The sequence below is a fragment of the Phacochoerus africanus genome, chromosome 1 (genome assembly GCF_016906955.1).
Source record: "Phacochoerus africanus isolate WHEZ1 chromosome 1, ROS_Pafr_v1, whole genome shotgun sequence".
NCBI classification, from domain to species: domain Eukaryota; kingdom Metazoa; phylum Chordata; class Mammalia; order Artiodactyla; family Suidae; genus Phacochoerus; species Phacochoerus africanus.
The window spans coordinates 31887758-31912356 of record NC_062544.1 but is presented as its reverse complement, the minus strand read 5'-3'; the positions used below and the strand labels follow the sequence as shown (position 1 = coordinate 31912356).

Sequence of the window (24599 nt, the reverse complement as noted above, 5' to 3'; positions counted from 1 at the left end):
AGGATTCTACAAAATTGAAGGAATGTGGTGTGGTCTCGTAGGCTTTTTTTTCTAAGCCCTCTTGAAATCACTTTTTCAAAGAGTTAATGCCAAGAAATTATTCCCTGGGTGATGGATGACGCACAGCTTTCTCCGAGATCCCTGACCATTCATCACAGATCAGGCCACAGGCAGCGTGGGCTCAGCCTGGTCCGGAAACTTGCTTCAAGCCTGATTGTTTATTCATCGGTGGGATCATCGGGGTCCGGGAATGACAGGAGAAGGGCTTGGTGTGAAGGAGGCAGTGGGAGGGAGATGAGAGGTGGTTTGTTATGCCTGCCTGCGTTCCAGCAAGGAGATTATGGAAGCCTGGAGACAGCTCTCAGATGTACTCTGTTAAGTGTTTGAATTTCCTCTGTTGACTCGTGATTGAGACACATGTGTTGATATGTCTGTTCACATCATTAAAAAAAAAAAGTTAGGAAAGAACGAAAGAACTGCCACATTAGCAGAGGCGTTGAGGCACTTAGGGCCATTAGGACTGGGCCTCGGGGCAAAGTGTGGGTGCATGCTTATCATTGCTGTGGCCCCTACCCCATGGCACAGGGCAGAGGAAACGGGGGCAGTGACAAGATGACACTGGCAGGAGGCAGCGTTGTGATGAGGAAGGGGACCAGTGAGGACCAGTGGGATGGTGGAACCAAATGCCCAGTGCGAGGGGGCATGCTGCCACATCTGGCCCTCAGCCATGCTGAAGGCAGCATGAAATCAGGGCCTTGGGAGAGAGCTGTGGCTCTGGGCTGCATCTAAGCATCCAATGTATAAATCAGAGGTTTACTTAATACAGAGAAGCAGGAACCAGCCCCGGGAAGGGCACGGTGGGAGATGGAGGAGGGCGTCGAGGCCCCACTTGATTAGGTCGAGGCCGGGGCCCGGCCTCCAGCCTCTTGGGGTTCCATCGAATGACTTGGAACATGAGCACGAGGCCTGCCGAGTGGGGGATGAAGTGAGCCCCGTGCTTCTTCTGAGGAAGCAGGTCCCATTCCCCGACCCCAATGATCCTGCCAATGAATAAACAATCAGGCTTGAAGCAAGTTTCCGGACCAGGCTGAGCCCACGCTGCCTGTGGCCTGATCTGTGATGAATGGTCAGGGATCTCGGAGAAAGCTGTGCCTCATCCACCAGAAGCCTCCAGACAAGGCAGCACGGCAAGCTGAGGGGCCACCTGGTGTAGAAAGAGCTTCTAGGACTTTCTCATCCTCAAGCCTTGGGGTCCATAGCTGTGTGGGGCAGGGCCAGGCAGCCAGCCCTGCCAGGGGAAGAAGGGAGATGCCTGTCTCCTTTGCCTGTGGTGGTGTCTCTGAGGTTGGCAATGACTTCACTGCAGAAGCTTCGAAAGGCCTCTCCCCGATCCCCACCCTCTGCCCTGCTCTCCAGTGGCTCTGCACAGCACCCCTGCCTTCTTCAAATCTCCTCTCTCTGGGCACATTTCTCTCTTTCTGTTTCTCTGGTGGCTTGTTTGCCCTTCTCTGCATCTCTTTATTCTGCCCTGCCTTCAATGTCAGACTCCCCAAGGTTCTGTTCTTGAAGTATTTCTCATCTTACTCTCTGACCTCTCTGTGTGTAATCTGGTCCATTCCCATGACTCTGTATTCATCAGCTCCAGCTGCCATAACAAAATATTTGGTTTAAACAGTAGAACTTTTATGTTCTCGGTTCTGGAAGTCCAAGATCACGGTGCCAGCATGGTCATTTCCTGTGAGGACTCTCTTCCTGGCTTGTAGACAGCTGCCTTCTTGCTGTGTCCTCAGGAGGAGGGAGAGGAAGAGAGCAAGCTCTCTGGTGTCCCTTCTTAGAAGGGCACTAATCCCATCACAAGGGTCCCAGCCTTGTTAACTCATCTAAACCTAGTCATCTCCCTAAAGCCTCCTCTCCAGATGTCATCACAATGAGGGCTAAGGCTTCAACATATGAATTTAGGGGATGCGATCCAGTCCACACCAGTTCTTGGTGATTTCCTAATGCACGTTGTTAGCCCCAGGTTCTCTCCAGCTAAACAGAACAATCCGTCTGTCTTTCTAATGGGAACAAATTGATGTAGTTAAATCACGGACTCACAGAACACATTTTTTTTTTTTTTCCAGAACACATTATCTTCTGCTCAAACCAGCTCCTCCTGCCATTTTCTTAGATTAACTAATAGCATCATAGTTCTAGGCATAGATTCCTGCCTGTGGCACTTGGGTTTGAGTTCCCTCTCAGGCCTGCCTTTGGCTGGTCCGGAGCAGCTGTCTACCCAGAGGGGGGCTTCTGAACACAGAAGTTAATACAGTTGGCTCCCCTCACATCCAGAGGTTCAACATCTGTGAACTCAACCAACCACAGATAAAAGCTAGTCAGACAAAAAAAAAAAATTCCAGAAAGTTCCAAAGAGCAAACCTTGAATTTGCTGGGCAAGACAACTTTACTTTACATAGTATTTACAATTATTTTTGTAGCATCAGGTATCCTAAGTAATCTGGAGATGATTTACAGTGTTTGGGAGGATATGGACAGGTTACATGCAGACATTAGGCCGTTTGATACCAGGGACTCGAGCATCGTCGGGTTTTGGTCCCTGTGGGGGTCCTGGGACAACTCTAACATACACAAGACCATGGCCTTGTTTCTTCCTTCTGCTTCAGCTGATTGGCTCTTTAAGCCTGTGATTCTCAACCCTAGCTTCATGTTTTAAAAAATACAGGCACCTGGGCCCTACCTCAAGCCAGTGAATCCATCTTTCTGGGGAGGGGGCCAAGGACTCTTCAGGTTGCCCAGTAAGAGTGGAGAACTTGCTTTAGGCCACTCTGCCTGAGGACTCAGGAAAAATGTGTCGTGGCTGTGACAGCAGCAGGATGGGGACCCTGAAGAGAAAGCTTCCAGAGCTTGCCTGGCTTTGCTCCCTCCTCGCCTTTCTTTCCAGGTCCGTCTGTGCCCTAAACCCTAGCTTGTTGCCTGCCTTTGGCCCTGTCCCTGTCTCTGGACCTGTCAGCTCATCCCTGTTTGCTGGATTGACCGTGGCAGTCGCTATGGGCTTCAACTCGGACCCCTTTCAGCACTGTTTCCCCTGGTGGGCTGGTCTGGCCTCACTCAGCTCCACCTCCCCCGATGCCGCCACCACCTCCAGGGTCTTGAAAGTCCTTTGCCATCTTCTTAAGGAACCGCTGACCTTACTGCCCAATACCTGCTGTTGCTGTCTGAGCCCCCAAACTGCTTTTGATGATTACTGAGTTGTGCTGATGAAACCAGCAGCCATTTTTAATGATCAATTTCCTTCTTTCTTTGAATAGCTTATTAGAAGAGGAAAGAAGAGGCATGTGGCATTTGTGGGAGAAGATAACTAATTTATCATCTGGCAGTTTTCTGTGCTTTATTGTAGGTGTACAACACAGACAGGGGCCATAAGCTAACCCCAGGGCTGCCTTGGACAAGAGTTGAATTTAGATTGTTGCTTCACATTATTTGCTTTTGAAAAACTGACTGCACCTTGAGACCCCCTAAACAATCAGAAATTTAATCCAATATTAACAAGGACATGGCAAGCAACACAGTAGAAAGACTGGCAAAGATATAAACAGGCAATTCTCAGAATAAAAAGTGACCACTAAATAGTAAAGAACAATTTAACCACTCTAGTAATCAGGGAAATATAAGCCAAAGATATTAATAGACAATTAATGGAAAAAGAAATGTATACTAGCTAAGAAATATCAAACAGATGCTCCTTGTAAGCAGGAAACTACAAATGAAATATCAAACAGGAGTTCCTGTCATGGCGCAGTGGTTGACAAATCCGACTAGGAACCATGGGGTTTCAGGTTTGGTCCCTGGCCTTGCTCAGTGGGTTAAGGATCTGGTGTTGCTGTGAGCTGTGGTGTAGGTTGAAGACGCAGCTCGGATCCCTGCATTGCTGTGGCTCTGGCGTAGGCCGGGGGCTACAGCTCCGTTCGGACCCCTAGCCTGGGAACCTCCCTATGCCGGGGGAGCAGCCCAAGAAATAGCAAAAAAAAAGAAATATCAAACATATGCTCCTTGTAAGCAGGAAACTACAAATGTAAAGACATTGTTCCTCACCAATCAGATTGGTAAAATTACTATGTTGGCAAAGCTATGAAGAAATAGATATATGAGGACACAGTATATATTGCAAGTGGCATTGTGAACTGTACAATATTCTGGAGGGCAATTTATCAGTGCATATTAAAAAGTTTTGGGAAGTTCTCTTTGTGGCTCAGTGGAAACAAACCTGACTGGTAAACATGAGGATGCAGGTTTGATTCCCAGCCCCGCTCAGTAGGTTAAGGATCTGGTATTACCATGAGCTGTGTTGTAGGTCACAGATGTGGCTCAGATCTGGTATGGCTGTGGCTGTGGCACAGGCCAGCAGCTGCAGCTCCGACTCAGCCCCTAGCCTGGGAACTTCCATATGCCACACGTGTCTTAAAAAAAATTTTGTCAGTACGTGTACAAATTTTTTATCAATTTAAAAATTCATTTTGCATCAGAACTGTACAGTTTCATTTGCCCCTGAAGCATCTGATCAGAGCAGGTTAGAACAACTGCTGGCTAATGAAAGAAGTGGTGTTCCAGTAAAACTAAAAATTGAATTTCACGTAATTTTCATGTATCATTACAGCTCACTCTTTTGATTCCCCCCCACAAACATTAAAAGTAAAAATCATTTTCCTCTCAGGGACTGTCCAAAAATAGGCAGTGGGCTGGATTTGGCCTGTAGCCCTTGGTTTGCCAACCTCTGTTCAGTATTATTACTGGTGGTCCCTTGGGGCAGCCCATCCATAATGTCCTAGGCATGTCCCAGATCTGGCAGCCAGCTGGCATCCAGCTGGTTGGCATCTGGATAGCGGTCAGGGTCTTATGTTTCAATATGGGCCCATTTCCGAGTCATTTTGTCCACAGCCAGGATCATTCTAAAAATAGCCAGTGGCTCAGTTCTGAAGAGAGAGCCAGTCCACTCAACCGAAGGTGGCTTATTCTCACACATTTGGAAAGAAAACCACAGTTTCATGCTGCCACATTCTTGGATACTAGCTGCCTTTGTTTCCACTGCTCCACAATGGGAATTTGACTGCCACATTCTTATTTCTAGAGTGAAGGGGATTCTGTCAAAAGGGTTATAACTCCATCAATATCAATGACTTGGGCAGCTTCCTTGTCCTAAGCAAGTTTAGAGGGATTGTCTCGCTCAACCTGCTACAGTGGGCTTCCTTTACATTTTTTTTTGTCTTGTGGCAACCATGAAAGCAAGCTGATGCTTCTGGCTAGTGGAGGGCCTCAGGGTCTAATGAATATATATATGCTGAGGCTTTACCTGTACAAGAAACTCTGCAGGCCATAACCAGGGTACTGAAGATGCTCTCTCTCTCTCTCCTTTAGTAATAGTCTGAATAGTAATAGTGTGAAAAGCAGTGGGATGCAAGCTTTAGGGTTTTACCCAAGGAATCCAAAGTCTTCTTCCGAGCTACTTCTGAACTTGGAGCCATCTTTCACGTGGTGTAATTAAACAGGAAGGAATGGGAGGAAGGTCTTCATGGCACCAGTGTGAGGTTTCTGACTTTATGTGTGATCCATCTGTGAAACTGGAGTCCTCTCCATCGCATCAGCAACAAGTTCAAAAACAGTATGATGGTATGTCAAGTAGGTAGAGAGGAGCCAAGAGGCTTCTGTGTGTTATGTCCCTCTTGCTGGTGACTTGGAGGACACCCCTGAGTCAGTGTATAATCGTTCTTACCATGTGACCAGCGACCACGAAAAGGCAGACATGCCCAGACTGCTCTCTACCTCAACTATGGACTTTGGTCATGGTTAAACTTCCACGTCCACCGTCTTATTAATGTCTGACAGAGGCTGTGGCTGGGCTTACATGAAATCTTGCCTTTTGTCCAAATCATGTACCTTTGTGTGAATAAGATGCCCTTCCACAATTTTTTCAGTTACTGGTTTATTTTATTTATATATTTATTTTATTTTTTTTTTGTCAATTTGCCATTATTTGGGGCCGCTCCCTCAGCATATGGAGGTTCCCAGGCTAGGGGTCTAGTTGGAGCTGTAGCCACCGGGCTAGACCAGAGCCACAGCAACACAGGATCCAAGCCGCATTTGGGACCTACACCACAGCTCACGGCAACGCCGGATCCTTAACCCACTGAGCAAGGCCAGGGATCGAACCCTCAACCTCATGGTTCCTAGTTGGATTCGTTAACCACTGAGCCACGACGGGAACTCCAGTTACTGGTTTATGCTTGCCTGTTGTCATAACTCCATGGGTGGAACATAGCAGTTGTTGTGGAGGCTGTGTGTTTGGAAGAAATAGTTATAGGTAAGAGCCCTTTCCATCTGGCTCAAAATGTCCACATCCGAGTTATAATCAGGGATCAACTGCCATTCCCTTGTCTGTGCAACTGATCTCTTATGCATTGTCTTGATGATTTAGTTAGTTTTATCATGGCATGTTTCATCACGTGCAGTAATTCAGCCAAGCACTGCACATTGGTTGGGTGGGCTTGTACCAAGCTTGACATGAGGTCAAGGTGTTCAGCAGCTTTACTCACTGAGCTTGGATTATTGCATGTTGTCCATCAGTCAGCGACTTACCCTTCTCTGTAGGACTTGGGTGGTGTCCCCATTCTACTCCTTAGGGTTGCTTTTAGCATTCAGTGAAGGAGCTGTGTGTGGGACCAAGAATGGATCCCAGAAAGGAGGTGGTAACTTTTTTGTTGCCATTGACTGGCAGCTGCTTTCCTTAGTGTGCTGCATGGCCATACCTAGTTCTCACAAATCAGCGTGAGTCATCTTTGTCCACTGAGGGTTTTCAAGAACCCATTGCATAGCCCACTTCAGATGCCTCAAGGGGACAGAAACTGCCTACCATGGAAGTCTGAGGGGTCTTAGCCATATCACATCTGGGCTCCTTGGACTTTTCCCCACTTCTTCTGCCTCTGCTCGTCATTCTCCAGGTCAGGCTGAGAGAGGTTTAAACCATGGTAAGGTTTTTGGAGTTCCTGTTTTGGCTCAGTGGTTAATGAATCCGACTAGGAACCATGAGGTTGTGGGTTTGATCCCTGGCTTTGCTCAGTGGGTTAAGGATCTGGTGTTGCTGTGAGCTGTGGTGTAGGTCACAGATGCGGGCTCGGATCCCGAGGTGCTGTGGCTCTGGTGTAGGGCCGGCGGCTGCAGCTCTGATGAGACCCCTAGTCTGGGAACCTCCATATGCCACGAGTGCAGCCCTAGAAATACAAAAAAAGACAAAAAAAATAAATAAATAAAACCATGGCAAGGCTTTTTAACTGTATATATCTTTACCTGTATAACTGTATATATCTTTTGCCCACCACTTTACTTCCGAGCATATATTATCATGAAACATTTACAAATACATAGATATGTACTGTGTCATTATTTATGGTGAAGTAGAAATAATCTAAGCATCCATCATTATGAGAGTGATAAAATGACAGTGTGAACATATGGGGAATATCACACGGCAGGTGCTGAGTAGGAGGTAGATCTATAGGTCTATAAAGTTGCATGAACAGTATCAGAAGTCTGTTGTTGAATGAACGAAAGGAAAGTCACAGATCAGTGGGTATAATTTGACGTCATTTCTGTAAAGTAACAATTAGCAATGACAACAAAATGAAACTACATATTTTGGCAAGTATAACTGTATTCCGGAGTCACGTGCCTGCCCTGGAGGCAGGGCTGCTAGTTCTTGGCTAGAAAGTTAAGAGAGATGATGATAATAACCCACGGTTGTTTAGCATGAGGGACAGGAAGGATGGGAGGGCGGGACAGGGAAGGAAAGAAACTTTTCCTCGACCCATCTTAGATTTATTGGCTGGGACTCTGCAAATTAGACTCTCAAAACACAGATTAACAGGCGAAAAACAATCAGAAGTTTATTAAAACGTGCATCTGAGTATGTACATGGGAAAACTCACTCAACCTGGGCTTGAACTTGGGCTTATACAGCATCTTAGCCAAAGAACCCTACGTTTGAAGAGAAGTGATGCATAAAGGAAAGGGACTTTAAGTTTCTTGGTGCATCAAATCGTGGGCAGGTGAATATATAGGGGAAACTAGTGGAAGATAAAGGCTGTTTTAAGGAGGTTTGTTATGTAGCTGCCTCTGGTGTCGTCTCTGGATTGCTAAGGGTCTGGAATTGTCTTGGGAGTTCCCATCATGGCTCAGTGGTTGGCGAACCCAACTAGCATCCATGAGGACGCGGCTTCGATCCCTGGCCTTGCTCAGTGGGTTAAGGATCTGGCGTTGCCGTGAGCTGTGGTTTAGGTCGCAGACACAGCGTGGATCCACTGTTGCTGTGGTTGTGGTGTAGGCTGGCAGCTACAGTTCGGATTGGACCCCTAGCCTGGGAACCTCCATATGCCTTGGCTGTGGCCCTAAAAGACAAAAAGACCCCCCTCTCCCCCAAAAAAGTCTGGAATCATCTCAAGTGATTAAGAATCATTCTGCTCTTGCTGGTGGAGATGGAGAGGGCAGGGGTTTGTTCTGCGTCTGCTTCTCAATTGCCTCCAGCTCCAAGTAATCCTCATACTGGTGACATATTTTGGGGTGGCATACTTGGCACCCCCTCAGAGATACTCTAAGGTAAGAGACTACAGTTAAAATCTTGAATGTGGAGAAAGAAAGAAAGAAAGGCATGACTCTCACGTGTGAAGAAGGTTGTGCCACAGACAGGAAGCAAGAAGACTTCCTCTCAGATTTCTCCCCACAACCCCTATATCCCCAGGAGCCTTCATACTCACCACTTCCAGTATTACAGAGTTTAGCGGGGCTTGATTATCTTTATTTCACCAGCTCTGGCTCTGTAAAGTCTGACTCATATAGGAAGGACAGGGAAACAGGCCCACTCTTTGGGGTCATAGGAATCTTTAACCTCACCATGAACCTGCTTATCACTTTGGACAGTGGCCTTGACTTAGTGGCATTGTTTGAGTTCGCCTAAAAGCCTGCAGCGGGCACTGAAGCGACCGGTCCTCTGCTGCCCTCTGCTGCAGAAAGAGGACACTGCACGTTGTCTCGCCAGAGGCAACAGCTTGTGTTCTGCCGTACAGAATCTACCAAAGTCAAGTAGCTTTGGCGGCTTTGAAATTTTTGGAGTTACTGCTGTGGTGCAACGGAATCAGCAGCATCTCTGGAGCACTGGGACACAGGTTCCCTCCTCGGCGTTGCCACAGCTGCGGCGGAGGTCACCACTGCAGCTCAGGATCTGATTCTGAGCAGGATCTGCAGGGCGGCCAAAGAGTGCTACCGTGTAGCACAGGAAAATATATCTAATCTCTTGTGCTAGAACATGAGAGAAGATAATATAAGAAAGTAATGTATGTATGTGTAGGACTGGGTCACTTTGCTGTACGGCAAAAATTGATAAAACATTGTAAATCAACTATATTTAAATTAAAAAAATATTTTCATACAGGGGTTTCAGCTGGTGATTTTTTTTAGGGGTGGGGGGTTGCACCTGTGGCATGTGGAAGTTCCTGGGCCAGAGATTGAACCCAAGCCACAGCAGTGACAATGCCGAGTCCTTAACCGCGAGGCCATCAGGAACTCTCAGGTAGCTTGTGATTTTTGCTATTGGAAATTTCTTTACTTTCTCTAATTCTAGTATTCTAATTTCTTTTGTACATAATGCATAGTTGCTGCAATGGACTGGATGTGTCCCTCCAAACTCCTATGTTGAAACTCTAATCTCAATGTGATGGTGTTAGCAGGTGGGGGGCCTTTGGGAGGAAATAAGGTCAGAAGAGCAGAGCCCTCCTGAATGGGATTAGAGCCTTTAGAAAAGAGACCCCAGCAAGCTCCTTTGGCCCTTTCTAGTTGAAGATACAACCAGAAGTTGGCTGCCTGCAACTTGGAATTGGACTGGTACCCTAACCTCGTATTTCCAGCCTCCGGAAGCGTGAGAAATAAATTTCACTATTTATAAGCCATCCAGTCTGTGGTCATTTGTTGTAGCCGACTGAGCTAAGACAGTCACTTCATTAAAGACTCTTCAAAGGGAAGTACCATGCCCATGACAACTGGCTTTCTGTTGTTGTGTTGCATCTTCTTCATCCCTGCCTGTGCACACGGGGAGGTCTTTCAGGACCATCTGAGTGCATGTGGGGTAAATGATGTGTTCTGAGGATCTGAACTGCTGGTGCTGGTCACTGGCTTGGCTGAGCACAGGAAGCACAAGCGCTGCTTCCCTTATATCTTGGTAGTGGCTACAATTGGTCAATAGGTTAATGTATGAATGGCTGAAGCAGGAGTGGTAGGACCTGGCAGCCGTCATTTCAAAAGACGGTTTGTGTGCAGTAGTGGAATGGCTGTTTTATTTCACAGTCAATGGAGTCTTTCTAGGAGGGACAGTAAGAATGAGCCAGACCCTGTTTCTGATTTCTGGGAGAGACTGGGTCAGTCTGCTGAAGCCCCTCATTTTATTCCTCAAGCCATTCCTATTGGTGATGCAGCTGGACTTTTGTGGGTCTTTTATATCATTAATATTATATAATTACCAGCATAGTCTGTTTCTTTTTGTTAGATATTTTATGGGAAATGGGAAAGAGGTAACAAGCCCTGCTGGTCTGATACCATGATACCTTGTATATTTTCATGGGTTTTTGTTACTATAACAGTGCATGTATTTACAATCTAAAGACCAAAATTTGCAGCACCAAAACCACAGCTGGGAGGTAAGGAAGGTGGCAGGAAACATTCAAAGGCAAATTTTACATTATTGGGATGTAAATTCCATTCATACATAGATGTGCCTCGGTTAAATGTCTTCTTTGATTTTTATTACAGCTCTGGCATAAGGTCTATTAGGTGTTCAAACACAAATTTCCTTTATTTTTTAATTTTTTTGTCTTTTGCCTTTTTAGGGCCCAACCCAAGGGACATGGAGGTTCCCAGGCTAGGGGTCTAATCGGTGCTAAGGCTGCAGGCCCATGCCACAGTCACAGCAACGCGGGATCCGAGCCGCATCTGCAACCCATACCACAGATCCCCGCAATGCTGGATCCTTAACCCACTGAGTGAGGCCAGGGATGGAACGGCATCCTCAAGATAGTTGGGTTTGTTTAACTACTGAGCCACGGCAGGAACTCCTCAAACACAAAACTTCAAATTCCAAAAGGGATTTTTTTTGGGGGGGGGGGCTTAATGAAAAATTTGACTAATTAAAAATAAGTATCTAAATTCTGAGCAAGCAAATTCTTATTCGTAAATATTCCTTCTCCTTTCCCCTGTCGTTGCTTCAGTAGTACATCATTTCTTTTTTGTGAGGCTAAATTAATTCATTCTGAAGATTCTGAAAGATGGGCTTGTGCCTGGCTGGAAGCATTTCTATATGAGGAATGTGAAAGCCCCTAGATTGAAAACCCCTAGATTATCAGAGTATCATCTTCATACTCACTATATGTCAGGCACAGGGTCAGTTGCTAGAGATTCAAAATAAAGTAAGGCATGGCTATTCTTTTAAAGGAGCCTACAGTTTTTCTGAGGAGACTGAAAACTAAATAACTGGCTGTACAGTGTACACCTGTAGCTATATCTCTAGTCATACCTGGTACCTGTAACTACTGTGAACTGTAATGAGAATTAAGGGAGCAAAGAGAAGAGGCATCCAATGCAGATGTTTCTGAGGATGGGCGAGGGATCCAGGCCTTTGTTTTGTTTTTGTTTTTTTGGTGGTGTTGTTGAAGAATGAATCAAAAGAACGGCCCAGACAGCTGCTGATGGCAGCATCTAAGAGTGGGAGGGTGGCAGCTTTCAGATGGGCAGGCACACCCCCTGAGACCAGCCAACATGGGACAGGCACATTCAAGGACCAGCACAAGTGACAGCCCTACTTGTCCCAAGTTGGCTTGTCTCATAAGCCACTCATCCCTTTCCTTGCGTATCTGGGTGACCCCTTAGGGAGAACCAAGGACAGGACAGCCATCTGAGAGGACATGTGTTTATTGTATTTAAGAGGCTGACACTATCTAAAGGGAAAACTTAAGTTACTGGATTGAACTAAACTTTATTTATTTATTTTTTCACAATACTCCTTTCTTTACTTACTTTTTGGCTGTTCCTATGACATGCAGAAATTCCCAGGCCAGGGATCACAGCAGTGACAACACTGGATCCTTAACCAGCTGAGCCACCAGGGTACTCCCTGAACTAAATTTTACATTGTATTGGACATTTAGGTAATAACCCTTTACTAATTAGTGGTGGGAGATTAAGGTAGATTAATTAGAGACCAAAAAAAGAAATTAGGTTTTTTTTTGTGTTAAATCCAATTGCACTGTGAATTAACTGCTACTCTGCTATGTTACAAATTTTTATAGACACAAAGAAAACCTTGTCAATTTTGTGAGTCCCAACAGAGGAAAAAAGCCATGTGCAGGCATTTTGGCTGCCACCCTTCTGTAACATATTACATGTAACTATGTGTGATATGGGCCATGTTTGCTGATTGTGGATTTGTTTTGTAAAATGTTTAATACAATCGTGTCTGAAAGTGCAAAAGCAAAGACAGTATTAAATTTGCTCTAAGAAGAGACATGTGATTATAATGAAAATGAAAATCAAGGTAATTTTACAAATTCAAAATGGGGGAAAAAAATAAGTTCTGCATAGTGTTCCCGTCGTGGCTCAGTGGTTAACGAATCTGACTAGGAACCATGAGGATGCAGGTTCGATCCCTGGCCTTGCTCAGTGGGTTAAAGATCCGGCGTTGCCATGAGCTGTGGTGTTGGTCACAGATGCGGCTCAGATCCTGCATTGCTGTGACTCTGGCGTAGGCTGGCAGCTGTAGCTCCGATTCGACCCCTAGCCTGGGACCCTCCATGTGCTTCAGGTGGGGCCCTAAAAAATAAATAAATAAATAAATAAATAAATAAGTTTTGCATGTAAATATGAGGGCGAGCATGTGGTTTCAGGTCAGGTCTCATGGAGGGCAGCTTCAGCTTGATTTATCAGGGGAACTGTGGAGTGGAAGCGACCTTTAGAATTGTTCCAGATTCAAGCCAGGGAGCTGGGTTACATATTCTGACACAAATTGGCCATTGGCTAAGTGTTACTTTGGAGCGATGTACATTCCCAAGTATTTCCAGCTGCCTGCCTACTGGGGCAAAGTGGCTTTTGCAGCCTGATGGCAGTCCCCTGAAATTGTCACAGATGTGGGCTGCCAGAGGCAAAAGCACACAGAAGTTGGGGGAGTGGACAGAAATAGTAAATGAGATCCAAGGAGGTCTGCTTGAAGCACCAAAGTGTAGCCTACACCACATGTGCGAAAGATTCCTTCCAGGACTGTTGGAGACCCTCAAGAGAGGGAGGGAGTCGGGACGAAGGGGACGACATTGGCCTAAAGAGATTTTTGAAACAACAGTTCCGTTTTATTTTATTTGTCTTTTCTTTTCCTAGACTAGGGGTCACCTTGGAGCTACAGCTGCCAGCCTATGCCACAGCCACAGCAATGGAGGATCCGAGCCGTGTCTGTGACCACAGCTCACAACAACGCCGGATCCTTAACCCGCTGAGCGAGGCTGGGGATCGAACCCGCCTCCTCATGGATCCTAGTCGGGTTTGTTACCACTGAGCCATGACGGAAACTCCTGAAGCAACAGCTCAGTTTTAGAAAGATGCCTGATAGGATGTGGGGGAGGGAAGAGGAGTATAAAGCTTCCAAGGGCCAACGCACACAGGGATTTAAGGGTGTTCCATGCAGGGACGGCAATCTGTATCCTTCTCCGTTACTTTTTGCTTTCCTTCAAACTTCTGCAGAGCCTCTGGAACTAACCTGTTTCCAAATTGAGCTGCTTCTGTGTAGGTGGCAGGAAGGCAGGCCGGCAGGCAGGCAGGCAGGAAGAGCCTTGGAAGCTGTTTGTTAGGTCCCCCCTAATATTTGTGGGGCCCAGGGTAAGGAGTAGAAGTGCAGGCCCATGGACCCTATGTCCAAATTATTAAAAATTATAAGCCAAGACAAAAGAAAATAAATTCTGTCATTTTACCTCAACAAATATGCCTTTAAAATAATCTGGAAATCTAGGTTCAAACTGAGAATTTCTAATTCCTTGGGGTTCCATGCTGAAATAGTGGTGATTTGGAGAATGCCAGCCCCAAGTCCATTAGCCGTCAGCTTGGTTCCCCTCTCTCCCCTACACTCTCTGCTGTGTTACAAGCAGCCTCGAGCACACGTGGGTGGCACCCCAGCTGGAGTGTCCAGAACCTCTGCAAGTAGCTGCCCTTGGCCATTCGTTGGGCCTAGGAGCGCACATACCTGTGGCACGGGTGACCCTTCGGAGGGCGAACCTCTGGGCACGGTCTGTGCAGACTCTGCAAATAGGCTCGAGCTATTTGGGCAGAGAATTTCAAGGTCCTGACTATAACGTGGTCTAGAAAGGCTCTAGGTGGGCACATCCTCTTGGTCTGGCAGATTCTTCTCTTGGTGAGGAGCATATAGCCAAAAAATGGCCAGAGTGGGTTCTCTGAAACATGGGGCCCAAGCAGTAGGTGGTATTGCTGAGAAGTGTGACTTTACATCCCAGCGAGGCTTATCAGAGACCTGGACTGCGGGCAGAGGGAAAGAGGGCTGCCTCACCGCTGGTTCCTACTCAGGAGGACTATCTGGGAAATAAGCTGTGAACTGGGCACATTGATCAATTCTTTTTCTTTTCTTTTCTTTTTTTTTTTTTTGCTTTTTAGCGCTGCACCTTCATCATACGGAAATTCCCAGGTGAGGGGTCCAATTGGAGCTACAGCTGCCGGCCTACACCACAGCCACAGCAACGCAAGATCCGAGCTGCATCTTCAACCTACACCACAGCCCACGGCAATGCCGGATCCTTGACCCATTGAGCAAGGCCATGGGTTGAAAATGCATCCTCATGGATTCTAGTTGGATTAATTTCTGCTGCGCCACAATGGGAACTCTGATTTATTTATTTATTTATTTATTTATTTGTCTTTTTCTAGGGCCGCTCCCGAGGCATATGGAGGTTCCCAGGCTAGGGGTCTAATCAGAGCTGTAGCCTCCGGCCTACGCCAGAGCTCACAGCAATGCTGGATCCTCAACCCACTGAGCAAGGCCAGGGATCGAACCTGCAACCTCATGGTTCCCAGTCAGATTAGTTAACCACTGCGCCACGATGGGAACTCCTGATCTATTCTTTAGTTGTAGACTTAGGTAGATTATTTGACACATACCTAAATAGACAGAGAGTGGGGTTAAGGGCAAATGCCTACCTCTTAGCTATCGGTGAATCTGGATAGATCCTGCCTTGTTTGAGAATGAGTGAGCATAGATGAAACAAAATATGGGAATGGGTCCAGTTGAAAATGTGGCAGAACAAAGGGCAGGGAACAGTATCCTGGAAGCTCATAGAAGTTTCCTATCTCTGAAGAACCTAAAGGAGCCAGATGAAAATTGTCAGATATTGTTTAGTATCTACAATAATAGAATTCAGTGAGATACTGAGTGTCGTGAAACATGAACATGATGCCAGGAAGAGAACACAGGCTGAAAAGAAAAGACAACAGGTTGGGCTATGGAAGCCATTCAAGTAAGATAGAGATCACTTTCAAGTAATAGCATAATCAGTGCACGACAGTTTGCATGTCAATCAGCATCAGTCATGTGGAGAACAGATTTGGAAGGCTTTTCTAGGATGCAGAAAAGAAGTCACATGCAGAAGGAAACAAATTGAAAGCCATAGCAAATATCCAACATATGAATAGTTTGTGTTCCTAGGAAAGATAGCATAACCTATGAAATAGAAGCAATAATAAAGGATGAAACAAAACCCAAGCACACATGCTCAAGGGTCTCGGTGCATTCCAGACAAAAACAGAAAAGACCCACGTCTAGATATACGTGAAGAAAATGTTTTGAATTACGTAAGTTAAAAAATCCTGCAAATATGCACTTGGAAAGGCAGTTTATCTATAAACTGGAGGGACACATTGAGCTTTTTTCCTCTAAAAGCACTACAATACTATTTTGGAGAATGGCCTCTTTCTCACTTGAGTCGGTACAATGGGACTGTCAGACCCTTTATCCTTTCCTGCCAAGAAGAGGGACGGTGATCCGAGCCCCATAGAACAGTCTCTCTCTGGAACAGGAACTTCAACAGAGTTAACAGGAAGAACGAAAATAGTCACTTCTATTCCAGTGACTAGTTGCAATGTCACGATGTCCACTGTCAGCTTGCAGCTGAAATTCCAGGAGGGGCTCTGTTTCAAGCCTGTTGGTCCTTCTTTTAGATTTTGAGGATATTCCCCTACATCCTTTCCATAAATTCCACTTTTGCTCCAGTTGGCAAGAGACTCTAAGGCAGATTTTGGGGGGAAGTAGCCAGAAAGAGGAAGAAAACCATCATATTCCCCTTCATATGTCAGGTCTCAACAGCCCACAGCCCACAGCCCACAGCATAGATGGCAAAACTATGTATTCTGGACTCCCTTGGTCCACCAGAGGGTGGCGCTATGACATACGGAATAGCTGCTGCCTCCCAGTAAGTGGCATGAGGCATTCTGAAACAACAGGGTGGGATGGCTCCTTCTGATAGCATTGGGTAACATAAAGCAAGAGAGGCATAAAATCAGATCTCTACATTATTGCCTCGGGCTAGTTTGCTGTGGCCTTACTATTTGGGGTCTTTAAGACTCAAAGTTAGTGACGTAATGGCCACATTGCCATAGGCAGAGTTCATGTGGAGTTCCTTCCCTGTCTGATCATTTTGGATAAGCTAAGGATGTATCAGAGCAGACAGTTTAGCTCTCAGCCATTTTAATGACAGAGAGTGCATTTAGAGTTTACTCTATTTATATTCTATACCCGTGCACACATGCAAGGCACCAGCAAGGAAACCAAACTCAAGCTGTCTTTAGAATTACCACAAGTGAGAAGACTTCTAAAACTGCCGTATCTATGGGTTTTGGAGGAACAAAACGCTGTGGCCCAAGCGTTTAAACTAAGTCACATTGGCTTTTGTGCATGACCACAAAAGAAAACCATCCTCAGGAGCTCCTACAGTGGCTCTGTGGCAACATATCTGACTAGCATCCAAGAGGATGTGGGTTCGATCCCTGACCTCGCTCTGTGGGTTAAGGATCTGGCGTTGCCGTGAGCTGTGGTGTAGGTTGCAGACGTGGCTCAGGGTTGCTGTGGCTCTGGTGTAGGCCAGCTGCTACAGCTCTGATTCGACCTCTAGCCTGGGAACCTCCATATGCTGCGGGCGTAGCCCTAAAAAGACGGAAAAAAAAAAAAAAAGAAAAGGAAGAAAGCCATCCTCAGATAAGTCACGGTCCGGGGATTGTAACATCTGTATTCCCTTCCTGAAAAAATGGCTCCAGCCAACTAGGAGAAGACGCAAAGTAGATAGCCAAATCAGGACACCCATGGTCTGAAAGAAATCATAGGTCTAACCTGAGCCAAATCCCAAACCTAACCCCATCTCTGAACCTGGGAACCTCATCGGATTCTTTGTTGTTGATTTGAGGAATTTGGCAGTCCAAGCGGGAAGCTTGGGTTCAGCCTGCTTCCCTAAGCTGCTTCCTTCCTTGGCTGCTTGTTTTCCTGGGGCAGGAAATGTGTCTGTCCTGACACATCTTTTGCCCCCTCATACACAGAGGATCTAATACCTTGTTTGGTGAGCACTTGTGATTTGTATTTTATTTATGTGTTTGCCCACAAAGCTTAATCTATCCAAAGGTTGTGACTCAGAGCTGAGAAATATATACATTTTCCCATTTCCACCAAGCAGGATGTTTAATGCAACATAAAGACCTTTAATTTAAAAATTATGTTTTGGAGTTCCCGTCGTGGCGCAGTGGTTAACGAATCCGACTAGGAACCATGAGGTTGCGGGTTCGGTCCCTGCCCTTGCTCAGTGGGTTAACGATCCGGCGTTGCCGTGAGCTGTGGTGTAGGTTGCAGACGTGGCTCGGATCCTGCGTCGTTGTGGCTCTGGTGTAGGCCGGTGGCTACAGCTCTGACTCAACCCCTAGCCTGGGAACCTCCATATGCCGCGGGAGCGGCCCAAGAAATAGCAACAACAACAACAAAAAGACCAAAAAATAAAAAAATAAAAAAATAAAAAAAATAATGTTTTATTAAGGTACAGTTTACTTTACAGTGTTGTGCCAGTTTCTGTTGTACAGCAGAATGACTCAGTTACACATTCTTTTTTATATTTTTTTCTATGGTGCTCTATCCCATGGTCTAAAGGAATAAAGACCTTTATTATTGTTGTCCAAAGTAATGATTTTCTGCATCTTTAAATCTTTGAACAAGTTTATCCTACAGAAATAAAATAATTGGTTTGTATGTACATAAATGTATACATTAAGTGCGAAGAAAGAAGCAACTTGAATGCCATCAATAGAGCATGGTTGAATAGGCTGTGGCATGTCCATATTTCTGGAATATTATATAACCATTAAAAAGGAGGAGTTTGATTTATATGTATTAACCTATAGGACAAGCTGCAAGAAAACAAGTTAGAAATGTGCATGGCATGACCCAGTTTTTGTAAAATCAGAGAAAAACCTTTATTGGTGTGAAGATTTTCTTTTCGTATCCATTGCTATGAGCATAGAGAAGAGTGCAGACATTTGGCTTTTAACATTTGTACTCTTCAGGGAAAGGTGATGGTGAGAGTGAGGGATGTTGGGTTTTTCTCTGATAACTTTTAGGATTTGGAGGCCCTTGTAATAAAGGGTAATAAAAATATTATTGCTTTTAATTTGAAAGAAAAAAATCCATTGAAGTAAATATTAGCGATAACTCATCCAGAGTGGCTTCAGTGTTTTCTTTTTAATTGGGAAGGATGAATACTGGATCTAGGGACAGATAGATTTTTTTTTTTTGTATGATCTATGACTCTTCCACTGGTAACTCTGCTTAAAAACTATTATATGTTGTAAGTTATCAACTTAATAATTCACACACCACAACATTCACCCTTTAAAAGCCTGCAATTTGGTGGTTTTTCAAAATATTTGGAACTGTGCAAGCATTGCTATTATCCAATTAGAGACTATATTTTCTTTACTGCATAAAGAAACCCCATACCCGTTGGTAGTCGTTCTGCATTCTCCTCTCTCCCAGCCCCTGGCAATCTTTGATCTACTTCTGTGTGTGGATTTGTTTATTATGGAACTTCATATAAATGATCATACAAATGTGACCTTTGTGTCTGGCTTCTTTCAATTAGTACAGTGGTTTCAAGTTTTATTCATGTCGTAGCATGTCAGTATTTAATTCCTTTTATAGACAGATAATATTTCATTAAATTGTCATGTCACTACTGCTTATCCATTCCTGAGTTGGTTGACATTTGAATTGTTTCCACTTTCTATTTTGAATAATGTTGCTTCGAACATTTGTGGACAAGCTTTTGTGTGAACATAGTTTTCAATTCTTTTTGGTATATACTTAGGGAAGAATTGCTAAGTCATATGATAACTCAATGTTTAACATTTTTGGAATCTGCCAAAGCAGCTGTATAGTTTTACCTTACCTAATGCATAAGGGATGCATTAGGATTCTAATTTCTCCACACCCTTGTCACGGCTCGTGATTTTCTGTTTATTTTAGTCATCCTTTTTTGTATGAAATGGCTGATTTGCTTTTCCCTAATGACTTACGGTGGTGAGTCTTTTCAGTGGTCTTTTGGTAAAGTGTATTTCTTTTTTGAATAAATGTCTTTTCAAATCCTTTGCCCATTAAAAAAAATCTAGGTAACTTGTCTTTCTATTCTTGGGTTGTAAGAGCTCTTTGTACATTCTAGATAGATGTCCCTTCGCAGATATGTGATTCGCAAATAACTTCTTTCATTCTGTTTCTTGATAGTATCTCTTGAGAATTTTTAATTTTGATGCACTCTAACTTATCATATTTTTTCTTGTGTTTGTGCTTTTTCTTTTCTTTCTTCTTCTTCTTCTTTTTTTTAATGGTCACACTTGCAGCATATGGAAGTTCCTGAGCTAGGGGTTAAATCAGAGCTGCAGTTGAAGCCTATGCCACAGCCACAGAAACCCCAGATTGTAGCCTGATCTGGGATCTTACAGACCTTGCTTGCAGCAACACTGGATCCTTAACCCACCAAGTGAGGCCGGAGATCAAATCTGGATTCTCATAGAGACAATGTCAGGCCCTTAACCTGCTAAGACACAACAGGAACTCCTGATTGTGCTTTTGAATTGTTTTTAAGAAACCATTACCTAATCCAAGGTTGTAAAGATTTATTTCTATATTTCTTTTGTAAGGTTTATACTTTAAGCTCATGCATTTAGGCTCTATGACTCATTTTGAGTTAATTTTGTTGTTGTTGTTGTTGCCTTTTTGCCTTTTCTAGGGCCACTCCCTCAGCATATGGAGGTTCCCAGGCTGCGGGTCTAATCAGAGCTGTAGCCACCAGCCTACACCAGAGCCACAGCATCGCGGGATCTGAGCCGCATCTGCGACCTAGCCCACAGCTCACGGCAACGCCGGATCTTTAACCCACTGAGCAAGGCCAGGGATCGAACCCGAAACCTCATAGTTCCTAGTCGGATTTGTTAACCACTGTGCCATGACAGGAACTCCTTGAGTTAATTTTTATATACAGTGTGAATTTGGGGTCAGACTTGGGTTTGGTTTTTGTCTTTATTTTTTTAATGTGTATATTGTTGTCCCAGCACTGTTGTTGACAAGCACTGTTTTTTTCCCATTTGATTATCATGACACCCTTGTCAAAACTCTGTTTACCATAGACGTGTGTGCTTATTTCTGAACGCTCAGTTAGATCCCATTCATCTCTATGCCTGCCCTTATGCTAGTATCACAGTTGCTTGATTAATGTAGTTTAGGAGTAAGTTTTGCAATTGGGAAGTATTCATCTTCCAACTTTCTTTTTCAATATTATTTGGCTATTCTGGGTCCCTTGCCTCTCCATATGAATTTTAGAATCAGCTTGTCATTTTCTATAAAGAAATCTGGTGGATTTTAATAGGGATTGCATTGAATCTGTAGCTCAGTTTGGGGAGTATGGCCGCCTTAAAACTACTGAATCTTCCGTCCATGAACATGGAATGTCTTTTGACTTATTTAGGTCTTATTAAATTTTTTTCAATGATTTTTTTTTGTAGTTTTTGGTGTATAAGACTTGCATTTTTCTGATAAATTACTTCTAGAGTATTTTATTATTTTGATGCTTTTGTACATAGAATTGTTTTCTTGGTTTCATTTTCAGATTGTTCATTGCTAGTGTATAGAAATACAACTGTTTTTTGTATATTGATTTTGGGTTCTGAAACTTGCTGCATGCTTTAATTCCATCAGCTTTTATTTTTTGACTTTCCTTAGCATTTTCTATATGTGATATCATCTCTGAATAGAGACGGTTTACTTCTTCCTTTCTGATCGTGATGCCATTTATTTCTTTTGCCCGGTCGTGTTTGCATCTAGTACGTCATTGAATAGAAGTGATGAGAGTGGACATCTGTCTTATTCTTAATTGTAGGGAGAAAGCATTCACTCTTTCAGGATTAAGTATGATGCTAGCGAGACTCTTTTAAAGATGGTCTTTATTTTCTGCTCTTTATTGAGGCAGTCCCCTTCTATTTCTAGTTTGCTGAGTGTTTTTTGTTTTTTTTTTTTAAATCTTGAAAGGGTATTAGATTTTGTTAGTTAACCATAAATAAACCCACTCTATTGAGGTGTGATGGGACTACAAAAAGCTGTACATTTTTTTTTTAGAACAATAAACACCTTTATTACATGAGCTAAGACAGGAGGGAGGATTCATTTGCTTTTCCCGGCCTAGATTTCCTCAGATAGAACTCCAGTCCCTTGTCCTCTAGCAGGTAGCCATCTGCTCAGCCACACTGGTCGAGTCTTGAAGTGATGCATGCAGGAGGCTTGCCCTGCTGGAACTGCTTCTCTAGGAGACTGCTGATTTTGGCATTCTTTTTCTTTTCTTTTCTTTCTTTCTTTCTTTCTTTTTTTTTTTTTTTTTGGTCTTTTTGCCATTTCTTGAGCCACTCCCATGGCATATGGAGGTTCCCAGGCCAGGGATCCAATCAGAACTGTAGCCACCGGCCTACAACAGAGCCACAGCAAAGTGGAATCCGAGCCACGTCTGCAGCCTACACCACAGGTCATGGCAACGCCGGATCCTTAACCCACTGAGCAAGGGCAGGGACCGAACCCGCAACCTCATGGTTCCTAGTCGGATTTGTTAACCACTGAGCCACGACGGGAACTCCTGGCATTCTTTTTCCTTTCATCATATTTCTTTTGAATTTTCTTTGATTATGCTTTTTTTAAAAGCTCGTCCTCCTCAGGAGTCAGCTAGGCCCTTCTTGCAGCCCATGAGCAGTGCCTAGTGGGGCTCGTACCACTGACCCCTGTTGGTAAGGGGTGCTGTCAGTGAGCACGATGCAGTTCTTCACCAGGGTCTTGGTACAGACCAGTTCGTTGTTGGAGGCATTGTGCACAACCTCAATAATCCTCGTCTCTTGTTGCCTCTCCGCACACGGACTGTGTATATGCGGCTGGGGCCAATCTTGGTGTTGGCAGCAAGGCGTCCCAGCTCATATATCCAATTCTTATGGTAGGGCTTTCTCTTGCCCCTGGTCTTGTGGCACTTGTGCCACTTGTCCCAAGAGATGCCTATGTGTGAGAGCAGAGGGGCCCAGGGGCCCACATGGGCGGCCACATGCTCAGCTCTCTATGGTTGGATCCCCCACTGTGTAGTGGAGAGGTCACAGCATTTCTGAGGTGTCATCCAGAAAGCTGTACATGGTTTTTTTTTTTTTTTTGCCATTTCTTGGACTGCTCCCGGGGCATATGGAGGCTCCCAGGCTAGGGGTTGAATCGGAGCTGTAGCCGCTGGCCTATGCCACAGCCACAGCCACAGCCACTCGGGATCCAAGCCGTGTCTGCAACCTACACCACAGTTCACGGCAATGCTGGATCCTTAACCCACTGAGCAAGGCCAGGGATCGAACCTGCAACCTCATGGTTCCCAGTCGGATTCGTTAACCACTGAGCTACAACGGGAACTCCAGAAAGCTGTATATTTTTAATTTTTCTTGTTTTTGCTTTTTAGGGCTGCACTTATGGCATATGGAGGTTCCCAGGCTAGGGGTCCAATCAGAGCTACAGCTGCTAGCCTATGCCACGGGCACAGGAACGCCAAATCCGAGCCCAGTCTGCAACCTACACCACAGTTCAGGGCAACGCCGGATCCTTAACCCACTGAGCAAGGCCAGGTATCGAACCCGCAACTTCATGGTTCCTAGTTGGATTTGTTTCTGCTACACCACAATGGGAACTCCTAAAAGCTGTACATTTTAATGAACGTAACTTCATGAGCTTGGAGATGAACATACCCAGTGAAACCATTACCACAATCTATGCCGCAAACATATTCCTTGTTTCCATTGTCACATGGCTTTTTCTGCATTTGTTGAGATAAGCATGTAGTTTTAATCCATTATTCTTTTAATAAGATGTGTTACCTTGATTGCTTATTAGATGTTAAACTAACCTTTCACTCTTAGATTAAAACCCCTGTGGTCAAGGTGTATAATCCTTTTTATATGTTGTTGGATTCAGGTTCTTAGTATTTTGCTGAAGATTTTTGCATTTAAATTCATAAAAGATATTGGTTTTTGGTTTCTCTTGTGATGTCTTTGTCTAGTTTTAGTATCAGGGTAAGACTGGCCCCATAAAATGAATTGGGGAGCATTCCTTCCTTTGCAAACTTTTGGAAGAATTTGTGAAAATTGATGCTGATTTTTTAAACAGTTGGTAGAATTTAAGCCGTCTGCTCCTTCACTTTACTGTGTGGGTTTTTTTGGATTATGAATTCAATCTCTTTTCTGTTATATGTCTATTCCTCTTAGTTGTTTTATTATTATTATTATTTTTAATAGTTATTTCTCCAATAGAATTTTTTTTCTACTGTACAGCACGGTGACCCAGTTACACATACATGTACACATTTTATTTTGGGCCATTATCATACTCCATCATAAGTGACTAGACATAGTTCCCAGTGCTACACAGAAGGATCTCCTTGCTAATCCATTCCAAAGGGAATAGTTTGTATCTATTAACCCCAAGCTCCCCAACCACCCCACTCCCTCCCCTTCCCCCTTGGCAACCACAAGTCTATTCTACAAATCCATGATTTTCTTTTCTGAGGAAAGGTTCATTTGTGCCTTATATTAGATTCCAGATATAAGTGATATCATATGGTATTTGTCTTTCTCTTTCTGACTTTATTTCACTCAGTGTGAGAGTCTCTAGTTCCATCCATGTTGCTGCAAATGGCATTATGTCATTCTTTTTGATGGCTGAGTAGTATTTCATGGTGTATATATACCACATCTTCCTAATCCATCTCTTAGTTGTTTTTTGTTGTTGTTTGTTTTTTGTTTTTTGGCTGCACTCATGGCATTTGGAAGTTCCAGGGCCAAGGACTGAACCAACACCACAGCCGAGACCTGAGTCACAGCAGTGACAATGCCAGATCCTTAACTTGCTGAGCCCCCAGGGAACTCCAGGTCTATTGCTT

General features: G+C 44.4%; 1 non-coding gene and 1 pseudogene across 1 annotated transcript; both read right to left on the bottom strand.

The window, feature by feature from the left end:
• Positions 1-817: 817 nt before the first annotated feature.
• LOC125138028 (uncharacterized) overlaps positions 818-24599 on the bottom strand; it is a 64948-nt pseudogene continuing 41166 nt past the window's right edge.
• Positions 22731-22810, bottom strand: LOC125114389 (small nucleolar RNA SNORD55/SNORD39). Its single transcript, XR_007131779.1, has one exon. It is a non-coding gene; the product is annotated as a small nucleolar RNA SNORD55/SNORD39 (small nucleolar RNA).